Below are 13,410 nucleotides of genomic sequence, written 5' to 3'. Positions count from 1 at the left end.
GTTATGCAATATTTACTCAAAGGGACTCATGGACAACTCACCATTTGGGTTGTCTAAAATAAACCTGAATAAAGCAGCAATCCAGGTACTTTCAAGATGTGCTGGTTAATGAACAAGGCAGTTTGAATGTCACTCTTCAACATGAGCCATGCCACAGGGCCTTGGAGGTATGGTACACAGGGAGGTGGATTCTCTGAAAGTTGCAGAAAAGGAGGAAATAGTGGTCAAAAGTCACGAATGTTGGGCTGGGGATTCCTGCTTGCTCACCTCAGCTTGTAGGCAAGTGCTGTTAGGTTTCTGTGTTGTTGGTGTGAGCAGAGTCTGCATCCTGGGAATAAGCATGCAGGAGGCACACTTGTCATGTGGAGGGTTCTCAGGGACCCTGAACAACCTGGTCTAGTGGAATGTGTCCCTGCCCATGGCAGGGGTTTGAAACTGGATGATCTTTAAGGTGCCTTCCAATCCAAACCATTCTGTGATTCTACGATTTCAAAAGGAGCTTCAGGACCAGCATTTCCAGCTACATCATTAAAAATGTCATGGAAGAACCTCAGATTCTGAGACCAGGTGGCCTCAGAAAAGTTCATAAAACTAAGGCACTAGCCATGAAAGTCACCACCTGAAAGATCAGATCTCAGGTATAAAGATTGTCCAGCGCAGACTACAGAATTAGTTTCTAATTTTAATTTTAAACAGCTTAATAGTTCTCTCTGAAGATGACTTATTTGGTTGTTTCTTTTTTAATATTAAGCTGCCATTTAATTTCGTGTTTCACTTTGGGAAAATACAATGTTGGAAATGCTCAACAATCCCTTCTTCCCTTTCTTGGGCACACAGAAGGGTCTCCTGTCACCTGAATGACAAACACAGCAGTGGGTTTCTATTTAGAGCTGCTGGAACATGTTTTCCAGATCAATGGTGAAAATGATGGTATGGAGACTGGAACATGTGGAAGATACAGTAGGGTGGAAGAACAGGTTGAAACGTTTTTCTCTGACAAGAACAGTCACTGGTGCTTAGATTTAATGCATTTTTAAAATAGCGTCCTGGATCCTTTGCAGTGGATCACTGTGGCACCAGGGACAAGGCATGTTTTAGAAAGTGTCATTACCACACAAACAGGTAATGGCTTCACAGTGATGTTTTTGGTGAACTAGAACACAGCTTTAACAGAAGATGAAGACACAAATTCTATCTTCATTGATGGTATGTTTTCGTGGAAAATAAGCCAAAGCTAAAGCAGACATTTTTGGGAAATTAAGCTCTCCAAATGAGTTTTCTGATTTTAATTAAAAAGTTTTGAGTCTTTACATTTTAAGACTCATTGCCATGCATATCAGTACAAGCTCCTTTCACTTTTCTCAGAGATGTTTTTTAATCTCCCCCTTGGAAACTTGCATTCCTTGATTAAATAAATATGCACTGGGAGCATTTAGTATCCGACCATGCCCACTTACACAACAGATGTCAAGCAGTTACCCTTTCTTCTTAATACAAAATCAAATTGCTAAAAGCATTGAAATTCTGGGCTCTGTCCAAGAGCAGCAGATGAATAATTAAAGTAAAAAAGACTTCAGGTTCTCACATTTCTTTTTCATGATCTCACTGGAAGTAACTTTCAATACTGAGAATACCAGAGCTGGACAAAGCCCTGACAGCAATACTTTCAGCACTGAAAATATAAGTTCAGAATCATGAATTACCTCCTACTGATTCTGCTGAACTGCTTCAACTGGGAGCTGGAAATGCAAATCCAGAATCCAAACCGCTATTTTGAGATAGTGTCATTTAAAATGTTTAACTTTCACAGAAGTGATTATATTAATCAAAACTATTTCAAAACTTCTTTTATATAGAACAGGGAACATTTAAAGATGCAGCAAACCCCCTCCCCTTTGTGCTAATGAGCACAAAGGCAAATAACCTAGGAGTTTATCACAGCTGCAAGAAGGAAATGTTTAGAAAATTCTGAGAAGTAAGAAAAACCGAGAATCACAAATGGTTCCTCCCTGTTTCTACAAGTCAAACCTCAAGCAGCCTCTTCTCAGCTTTTTAGTTTTCAACTCTATATTGAATCATATGGTCACTTACTATGTGTTCATGTCATTTTGATCTCATCACCGCTGGCTGGAAAGGCAGGCTTTCCAGGATTCCACCCTTTTACAGAAGCTTCTTTACCTTCTGTACATGACATGGAGGAAGGAATCAATTGTGGTTTCCAGGTTAATTTTTTCCAGAAAGAGCTTGTGAAACCTGTTCTACTAACAGCTGAACAGAGACACTGCTGACCTGGAATGCTTCCTTTTAGCATCACAATCCTCCTTCCATTTGGAGTTATCCTTGCTCATGCTGCCCTGGGAGCCCAGTTATCTCACTTCCCCCCCCTCCCCTAGAGCCCATCTCCAGTTTTCTTTGCTGATTGAGGTCCTAGACCTCACAAAACTTCTGCTGCCTGGGGTAGATGACAGGATTGTGAGAACATGTGGTCTTTCCAGCACTTGAAGCCAGGGTAATCCTTAGGGAAGGGTTGGTAAGACTTCCAAGTGTAAAGCACAGAATATATTCAACTCATTCCACTTGCTTGAATTTTTCTTGCCAACTCCCCAAACTGTGTGAAGGTCAAAAGCTCATTTCCTCTTACAGAATCTTTCACTGGCTCTGATCTGCCTCTGTTTTCTTATCTATTCCTCTGCGGTGTTCAGCTGTAATGAGCTGATAAGCATTCAGATAAAGAAATTACAGTGAATGGGTTGTTGTTTTTTCCTTTTTGGACAGGTTCTTTATGCCTTACTCTGGAAAACCTTCCCTGTAACGTTGCCTGTGAGTCGTCACAGAGATGAGCTGTAATCTGTAGTTCTGTTTTCATAAAGCTAATGTTAAAGGGCAAAGGTTGTATGTTGATGCAAACTCTGAGCTTTGTAAGGCAGTGATTCATCTCAGCATTTTAAGGAAGATAACAATTTTCTCACAATCCACCAGAGGGCCCTGGATCTGATTTCACCTTTTTTTTTTTTTTTTTATTTTTTTTTGGCCGAGAATGACTTTAATTATACAATGGAGCTGTTCATGTAAAACCAGCAGAGCCCTGCTTTCAGTTCAGGTTTAATTTTTTTGTAGAAGTCCAGTTACATTAAGAAAAGAACATGCCACAAGTTATAAAAACAAGTAATCAGACGTATTTACTCATCTACTGACTCCACTGCAAAGGGCAGAGAATAAAAATTGATGATTTTAGGGGTTATTTTTATCAGGGATTAATCCTGCTTGGTTTTGCTTTTTCAGCACTGACATCAGCTAGAGTTTGGGGAATGTAGCCTTGTGTTCATCACAGACATTTAGTTCACAAAATAAAGCCACAGATGACTAGAGCTGGTGAGAATTTGCAGGTTGTTCTCTCCAATTTGAATAATAAGATATACAGAATGCACTACAAAGTGATTTTGAAATGTAAAGCAATAATGTTCCCTTTGAAGGGCTGATATCAAGTGCTAAATGATATATCAATTGGATGCAAAACCAAATCCCAACCCTGCAACTATTATACAAAAACAGATTCTTTGAAGTCAATGGGACTAATTACAAATGTAAAATAGAGCCTGGTTGTATGGCACTCTTGTTAACTGGAGTTTAATTTTACGAATTTAATAAAAAATAGATTGAAGTTCTCAGAACAACTTTAGCTTGGCTTCACACTGACAAAACACAAATCCTGCCTGACTCAGACATCTGTGAGTCTCCAGCATCCAAATCCCTCAGGACTGTGTTTGACTTTGCACTGCAGGGCTTTGCAATTCTCATGCCATAGATGGGGGATGGGGGCACTGACTAGGAAAGGGTTGTGTTCAGTATTACAGCCTAACTGTTCACTATTATAACACCCAACCTTCAGGAAGGTAGAGCCAGCTCCAAAGGGCAGCTGGACTCATCCATTATTTATTGTCTATTTTGAGGCAGAGCAGGCATGCTCAGGGTTGACAGGCAATGGCAACAGGCAATGGCGTCTTGCTCAGGTAACTTCTCATATGAAATAAATAAGTGAATAGTTAGAAATGGGGAGTTCTGAGCCTGATTTGGATTTATGGATTGGCCCCAGTGGCTGCTGTAAAGGAGTTCTTGGTTCTCATTTGTATACAAGGCAAGAAAATTAGGTCTGTGCTATAAAAATGGAAGAAAAGGCAAGTATGTTGCTCATTAAGGGAATATGGGTCTCAGCTATCAAGGTTACACTGAGGCAGCTATTGCACTGTTCAGTTTTATTATATTCAAACTTATCTGTCCTAAAACCACTGAGATTAGATTTGATCTTTCAGGTTACCTATGGGCACCGTATCTTTAAATGAACCAATGGCATGCACACGGATATCCTCATAGCAATCTCAGAAGCCTTGATTACCCTCAGGTGACAATTGCTTAGAGGTATCTCTGGGCACAAAGCATTGTTTTTATCTAACATGTGTTCCCTATCACTGCAATTTTGTCAATATTTTCATATTACAGCAGTTCTGGGTCCTAGGGATGGTGGATGTGCCGCCCAGTTACACTAAAAGCAGTAATCTCTTGTTGGTTTTAGAAGTGATTGTAGGTTTTATCTCCATAGGCTGAGTCTCTGATACCCTCTGTGCCACGACAAATTACAAATGAAAACCATTTCTGTTTCCTCCAGCTCACAAGCTGTAATCTTCAATATCTCTGAGTTTCCGGAGATGTGCTAATGGTACATAATCAACACTCAGAGCCTGATAAAGGCATGTATCAGCATAAATCAGGGCTCAAAAGCCAACCCCTAATGGACTTGCTGAGGAGCTGTGTAAGTGCACAGAGCACTCTGTGCACAAATGCCTTCTGATGTAATGCAAGGGAATAAGAATTCATAAAAAAAGACCCTGTTTCTGCATCTCTGGCTGTACCTTTTGGGTGCCAACCTAACTATCTGATGATGGATACAATTCTGGCTAGACCTTTGCCTCACTTTCTTCAGCTTCTCCTGGAAGAAAATTTGTGGATGTTTTTATTGTAGTTATTTTTGGTTTACTTTCACTGTTCTACCAGTATCAAACCATATAAACTTCTGGTCACTGTGTGATCTGTTCAGAGCTCACACAGACTCTCTTGTCTCATACTTTCTTTTCAGCTGGATCATTAACAGTGAAATTAAGTAGCACCAGACCCGTTGGTGCCAGTGTGAATATTTTTCTCAGCGATGCCTGGCCTCTGAAACTGCTCTGCCAGAGCTTAAAGAAGCAGCTGGGAATCTCTACAGGACAAATTCTAATGCTTCTTTTTTTAATAACCCTGGGCTGGGCTCCCAGGACAAGCACTGTAAAAACAGAAAAATATTACTGTTTTGAAGATGCTCATGAACAACACTTGCAATAGCATACAGACCTTGCTGCCACATAGAGGATACACTTGCAAATAATATCTTAAGGTAAAATCATGGATTCGGATTCAGATTCCTGGTCCAGCATCCTCCAGGAGAAGGAGTCATTTCAATAGACATATATTCTAGAGGCGACTACAGAGCCTTTCAGACACTTGGATGGCAATCCAGCTACCAAGCACTGCTGAAACTAGGCCACTACTGATGTGTCTTTCATATACAGAGCTCCCACCTACTCACCTGTCTACTCTGCTCAGCTGTCCTTCTCTACAGAGAGGTTGAAGCTGGGAGGAAGGGGGAGATGGCCGTGTTCATCAGAGGCCCATTGGGTTCCTCCTGTCTGACACCTGCTAAATACCCACCCCATGGCTGTGCCGGATCACGTGTGCAATAGTTTTGCTGTTTAAGCTCCTGTCACCAGATTTCCTTGTAAAACTCCCTTTTCAGAGAAACAGAGGTAATCCTCACTGCTCCTGGAGCGGCTGTTGATGTGGAGGGGGATGAAGGACAGAGCAGTCAGTCAGGCTTACCCAGGAAAAGCACCACCTTTAATCACATTTCATTACAACTGGAGGGCTAGAGATGCTGAAAGCTCTCTCATGATGTGGGAATTAAAGGGCCAGGCAGGGACTTTGTACATTGCCAGGGGAACCTCAGAGCAATGAACTGTCTGTTAAAAACCGAGGGTGTGAGCTTGGAAAGTGAAGGGGGGGTAAATTACACAATATGCAGTAAAAATGCTCCTATTTAGAGTCTGGGATTTTTGAAATTGCACTTACTAAAGGCCCCACTTGAACCAGTCTCCCCATTTTACAGCATGTGGTAAGAGGTGAGACTCTCCAGGAGATCATTTTCCAGGGCTGCAGTTTTGGACAGAGTACCTGTCTCATCTCTGCAACCATTCATTATGAAGAAGAGCACACTCCACACTGTCTGGGAAGGCTGTGATTACACCTGTACTCAACCTTCTGTCTTTCCTGGACTTTCCTGCCACTTTCCTGGCACTGGGATGCTTGTGCTTTCAGGACCAAAGTGGGGTCTACGACCCACTGAGTGGCGCAGCAATTTACTCCACGTTACAAATCTGTGCTGGGATAGGAGCCTGTGTGGTGGGTCCCAGGAGTGCTGTGGGGGAGGTGGGGAGGTGGATGATGCCTTGAAGCTCAGCAGGAGGTTGGGGTACGTGTTTCCAAACAGGACTGAAGCACTAGCCTTGGCAGTTGTAGCAATGGGAGTAGAGGACAAGGACCTTGGAGAGGCTGCCCTGACCTGTTTCATTGCCAGAGCTTGTGAGGATGGAGAGGGAGAAGGTGTGAAAACATAAGGTCCAAGGGATTCTCTCAGAAGGACCACTATGCAAGGGTTGCTTGGTGGATTGAAAGACGATGGATGGCCTTTGCTGTGGGGAAAGGTCACCTTTTGTCTCATGTAATTTGCCTCTCTGTAGTGACAGCTTTGAGTAGTTTGGCTTTCCCAGGAGGAGTCATTACTCTCATCGGGTTTCCAACCTTTCTTTTGGGAGACCCAATATCACTCTGTGCCTTATAGGGCAAGCATGTGCCTGATTTGCCCCACAGCATGGCTCCTGGGGTTCCTACCTGTGCCAAAATGGGGTCTGATCGAATGCTCTGGAAGGGAAGTCACGCACACTGGCCAGCCCAGTGCTGCCATACTCTCCCAGAGGTTTGCCTGTTTGAGGGAGAGGATGTGAGACACATGGAAAGCAGGTGGTCTGCAGTACACATGTGGTGAATTGAAAACCAGGCTGTAGCTGCTACAGTGCTGAAGTCTTTTCTGTGGGGTAGTGGAGGTTGTTTTACTTATCTTCATTTTACTATTTATGTCAGAAACCTCTTTTTTTTTCTCCTTTGCTCTTTCCTATTGCAATTCATTTATTCTAAAACCTCAAGAATAAATCCTCAAGGAAGAGGAGATGATTTTTTCTGTTGCTGAATTGTTGATATACCCTGTCAGGTTCTATGCTCTTTGCTGGTAATGTTACATCTAAGACCACAAATCCCCTCGAGGTTCAAAGTCACTCTGACCCAGCAGCATGCAGCAGCCCAAAACACAAAGGGCTATAATGGAAAGGGAAGCAATTTGTGTGTCTATGTTTTCAGACTTCATACACTCAGAGGCTTATAATGTCCAAAGGGTAGATCAAGATAATTAAATACCAATGAGCAGAGATAGATGAGCCCTGCACAAGTCAGTTTGCTGCATACTACAATACAAACTACCAGGAGCTTTTGTAAATGCAGTGAAAATGCGTAATGAAAATAGAAAGAATTCAGCTTTTCCCTTATGCTGAGTATTACTTAAACTCACACCTGTCTTAAGTACATATTTGATTAAATCTTCATCCAGCCTGATTTTCCTGTGATAATCTTTAAAACCCCTGTAAAGTAACTTCATACATGACAGCCCAGGTTTCACCATGTTTAGAGGTTTCTGTACAGTAAAATCTATTAATCAAGGTTTTCGAGTATTTTTCTTGTTCCTGTTTCCCCCCTCATCCTGGCAAACCAAAGCTTTGCTATCAGAAATGTATGTACCATGCCTGTGATGGTCAGCAGGAGCTCAGGATTTGTATCCAAGGCTTGAAATCAGACCTCTAATTTCCCACCTGATGTTATGTGGAGGAGAACAGAGCTGATCGTATTGCGTGAGACTGTTCCAGGTCACCTGAGGACTGTTCAGGAACTGGTAAAATAAAGTCCTGGGTTGAGATACAGTGTAGATCCCTAAAGCAAAAAGCTTTCTTTTCTTTCTTTATTAACTTACAATCATAGAATCATTAAGGCTGGAAAAGACCTCCAAAGTTTTTAAGTCCAATCTTTGGCTGATCAAGGTCAACCAGACCACAGCACTAAGTGCCACGTCCAGTCTTTCCTTAAACACCTCCAGGAGTGCTGACTCCACCCCTTCCTGGGCAGCCCATTCCAATGCTTGACAGCCCTTTCTGTGAAGAAATTCTTCCTGATGTCCAACCTGAACCTACCCTGACACAGCTTGAGGCCGTTTCCTCTTGCCCTGTCCCTTGTTCCCTGGGAGCAGAGCTCAACCCCCACCTGGCTCCATCCTCCTGTCAGGGAGTTGTAAAGTGAGAAGGTCCACCCAAGCCTTCTTTTTTCCAGGCTGGACACCACCAGCTCCCTCAACTGCTCCTCATGTGACTCACTCTCCAGACCTTTCTCCAGCTCCATTGCTCTTCTCTGGACAAATTCCAGCACCTCCATGTCTCTCCTGTTATGAGGGGCCCAAAACTGAACCCAGGATTTGAGGTGCAGCCTCACCACTGCCAAGTACAGAGGGACAATCACTTCCCTGGTCCTGCTGGCCACACTGGCCTACTTGGTCACATGGGCACACACTGCTGGCTCCTGCTTGTCCCCATTTCTATTCAATAAGCAGAGCATACAGTCCACATTCTTTCTTCTTTTACTGTAGTAACACTGTCTGCGTTAGTGCCAGCAGCCCTCAGACCATGATAACCTTTTTGGTCTGCAGAAATGAATCATTCCTAGCTGGTGTGCACACATTCTGATGATGCTGCATTATCAGAAGACCTTTGTGATCACATATTGCTCACACAAGCAAAGCTGTCAGGGGCTCAGTGCTCTTACAGGCCTTCTCCTGAGCACTTCAGTCCATTGCCCACTCGCACAAATAGTATCACAGGGAGCTCCAGAGAGGGATGGACACAAAAGAAAACTAGAAAATCTGACCAAGGATGTGTATTCAGATCTATGGGAAGACATATTTTTGAAAAAATATTGTATTGTGTATTATTAACATAATAGGAACTTCGAAGTCATCAGAATCTTGCCAGAATCGTCATCAGATGCATGACATGGTACATGTCAAAGGAGGAACCATGAATTAGGAAAATTAATCTCTTTTGCTCATGAGGTGAGCCCTAGGTATGGGATTTGGCAACACAAACGTGATGAGTGAAACCATTGCTACTGATTTGCAGCAAATATGTCCTACCTTGAAATAAAGAAAATCCAATGAACCTGGGCATATTCTTCATTTTGAGGGTGGTGAGGCCCTGGCACACATTGCCCAGAGAAGCTGGGGCTGCCCCACCCCTGGAAGTGTTCAAGGCCAGGTTGGACAGGGCTTGGAGCAACCTGGTCTAGTGGAAGATGTCCGTGCTCATGGCAGGGGGGTTGGAACTAAGTGGTCTTTATGGTCCCTTCCAACCCAAACCATTCTATGTCGAGCTTTTCAATGTTAGTTTTACTGTTGGACTCAATGATCCTAAAGGTCTTTTCCAATCTAAATGATTCTGTGATTCTGTATAAGGTAGGCTGTGCACACTGGAGGGGAATATTTTCACCATTGGTTCCCAAATATGCCAAATAATATGCTTTATGTTTGAGTTACAGGAGAGTCAGAATTCACAATCGGGTTCAGTGGAGCTGCATGGGTTAGGTAGTTTTTTCCATAGTGGTACCCTAGATCAAAAAACCTTAAAACTATTATCAAAGATATGTTTTCTAGATATCTCTGGTGTTTTTGGAATATGGATTACCTGGAATTAACTCATAAGTAAAGATGAATTTGATAGACCATGCTGTGTGACACTTGCCTTTGTAATTATTTTAACAAAGCAGTAGGTAAATAGAAAGTTTTCTGATAATCAGAGAATCATTTAGATTGGAAAAGGCCTTTAAGATCAATTAGTCCAACTGATAATGAAACAGTGCCAAGCCCATCACTAAACCGTGTTCCTAAGTGCCACATCTACACGTCTTTTACATCTCTCTGGGGATGGTGACTCAATCACTTCCCTCAGCAGACTGTTCCAATGCCTGGCCACTCATTCCATGAAGAATTTTTTCCTAATATCCAATCTGAACCTTCCCTGGTGCAACTGGAGACCATTTCCTCTTGTCTTCTCACTGTTACCTGGGAGAAGAGACCGATTCCAACCTGGCTCCACCCTCCTTTCAGGGAGTTGTAGAGTGGGAGAAGGTCCCCCCCGAGTGTCCTTTATTCAGGCTGAGCCCCTGCAGCTTCCTCAGCTGCTCCTCACAAGCCTTGTGCTCTAGACCCTTCACTTTCTGTTGCCCTCTTCACCCTGTAGATATCCATTTTCAGACAAGATTTTTGGTCTAGCCCCGATGGTCTTGCATGCTGTGTTAAAGCACATGTTGCTCTGAAAGTAAAATTACCTATATAATAATGCTGATTTTGAAAGAGGGCACAAAGCATAGAAAAGGGAGAAGTTGGTTTGATATTGTTGTTTTTCAGTAATTGATCACACTAGGAAGCTTAAAACAAGAAGGAAGTTATTGGTTGTTAGACCCACACTATCTGTTGAGATGTACCTCAAGTACTAACTCACCAATCCATACTTCTGAACATACTTCTGATATACTCCTGAAGGGATTTGTCGTAACAATATAGAAAAAGTCATGTGATTTCCCCTTTTTAAAGCCAGATCTTGCTGGTTGTAGCCTACAGATCCTCCACAGTAGAATCGTACCATGCAACACAGGCAGAATAATGTCCTAGTCTCTAAAATCACCCTTGTTGCTTAGAGCTTGAGACAGCAAGGTTCATCTGAATTCACAGCATTCACTCCACTTCTAATGTGGTTTGGCTAACCTGGAGCATGTTGCTCTACTTGCACCTTTGGCTGCAGACCTCCAGAAGGACATTCCCATCCCTGGTCCCCTCCCTGGGTTGAGGAACTGTCCTAGTTAGGACAGCTGAGATCAGTTCATCATGGTGGGTGTAACCCAAAACTGTATTCTATAGCCTTCCATGTCATTTCCCAGAAACTAGACTATTGTTGTCAATAGACTATTCGCACCCTCTGCCCATAGAGCATGGTGGGTGTAACCCAAAACTGTATTCTATAGCCTTCCATGTCATTTCCCAGAAACTAGACTATTGTTGTCAATAGACTATTCGCACCTTCTGCCCATAGAGCCTGACTCCTCAGGCTATAAACTAGGTGTTAAGAGGCCTGTGAGATAGGAGGATGTTTCTGTCCTCACACCCTTTGTGGAACTCCCCGCCCTGAGGGGAGCACTGAACATTCCTGCCTGAACTGGAGGATATATAATCTTGGAGTTTTGGAACATTTTTCAACCCACTCGTGGGATCCAGAGGACGGCTGCATCTCATCGCTCTCAACCAGACTTAGACCACCACTGGACTGCGATCACCAGTTCTGGCCAGACTGCAGCAGCTCTCCCACCAGCAGGTTCTTCCCCTCTCCCTTTACTTTGGACTCAAACAGGGCCCAAGGAACACCACTTTGTTCAGGCCCCAGGGTACTGGGTTACACATTTGGGTTTTTGTGGGTTGAGACCAATTGTTTGTTTGTATTATTGTACTTACTGTATTATTTTAATAAATTGTTATTCTGACTTATAATCTCTCCTTTGAGTTGGGTTCATTCCCCCTGCTGGTTAACTTTTAAACCAGCACATTTTGGCGCCCAAACGTCGGGCAGAGAGAGAGAAGTCAGAATCACAATTTCATTTGAAGCATTTGTCTATTTGAATATAGAAACTCCCTGATCACCATGTTGTTTGATGCACTCACATGGATGTTGTATTTGAGCCTGTTCATATTTCCACAGATGGCGTATTATTTCCCTTTTTTGATGCTCTCTTTAAGACCAGGGAGAGGGATCCAAATTGCTTTATTAGTATATTATGTTTATGTCATTCTAACATCAGAAGCAATGAGTTTCATTGTAAATGTGTATTCAGTCCTGTTTGCCTGTCCTGGTTTGGGTTGCTACCTCTGGGGCCTCATTAAAAATCGTACCCAGCTTTTTGGGGGAACAGGGGTGGATGGTTTCCAGCCTCCCACCTCCTTCTTCCCCTTCAGACCTGCTAAAACAGTTTTTGAAAATATTGAGTTCCCTTTTGATGTTAAGGACAGCATAATGTTATTGTTAGTGTTGCTCTGTCTGCTCTGTACTGTGTACACCATGTTTAGGGTCAGAAAAGTGCCTTTTAGGGAGGTTGGTTGGACACCTGCCCTGGGAGCAGATAATGCTGAGTGGCACGGGAAGTGGGAGGACATCAGCCAGTATTTGGAAAAGTTTTCTCCTCCAATGATCTGGAAATTCACCCCTGAACAACTGCAGGATCCTGTTAGCATGATAAGACTGGTGAAGGAAAAATGCTCTGGCAGCTCCAGAGATGGCCAGCTCACAGCAACCTGCTGGGCCCTGGCCACTGCCTACCGGGCACTGCTTGACATGATACAGCACTGTCAGGGGGAGGAGAGAAGGACCAAATCCGCAGACACCACGTCCACCCAAACCACAGCTGAGTCAGAGGGAGAAAGAAATAAACCAACCGGCACCGTGTCCACACAAACCATCGAGGAGCCAGAAGAACAAGCAAAACCAATAGCAGTCGCCCCTGTCCAGAAAAGGAAATCAAAGACTAAATCAGTTCGCATAGCAAATGATGACGAAGAGGCGGGACCTTCACATCCACCGGAGGAGACAGAGCCAGAAATAATCACTCGGTCCCTATCCCTGGGTGAGCTACGTGAGCTCCGGAGAGAGTTCACACGACAGGCGAACGAGTCCATTCTGACCTGGCTGCTCCGAATCTGGGATGCCGCAGCTAACGATACGATCCTAGATGGGAGTGAAGCCAGACAGCTGGGATCCCTGTCTCGAGATGTAGTCATTGATCAGGGGATTGGAAGGAGGCAGGAAACTCTCAGCCTCTGGCGGCGACTGTTGTCCAGTGTGAGGGAGAGATACCTTTGCAAGGAGGACCTCCACGTACAGCAAGGACAGTGGAACACGATGGAACAAGGTATCCGGTGCTTAAGGGAGTTAGCTGTACTGGAGATAATCTTTTCAGAGGATGAAAGATTCCCTAAGAGTCCAGATGGCGTACAGTGCACCTCCCAAATGTGGTTAAAGTTTGCACGACTCGGGCCAGAAATGTATTCCCGCTACTTAGCAACGCTGCAATGGAGGGAGGGAGAGGACAAGGTGGGAGCATTGGTTAGTAAACTCAGGATTTATGAAGACA

This window comes from Manacus candei, unplaced genomic scaffold, assembly GCF_025592945.1.
Source record: "Manacus candei isolate 608988 ecotype Guabito, Panama unplaced genomic scaffold, ASM2559294v1 h1tg000113l, whole genome shotgun sequence".
NCBI lineage: Eukaryota > Metazoa > Chordata > Aves > Passeriformes > Pipridae > Manacus > Manacus candei.
The sequence above is the reverse complement of the archived record's forward strand: the minus strand, read 5'-3'. Positions refer to the sequence as shown.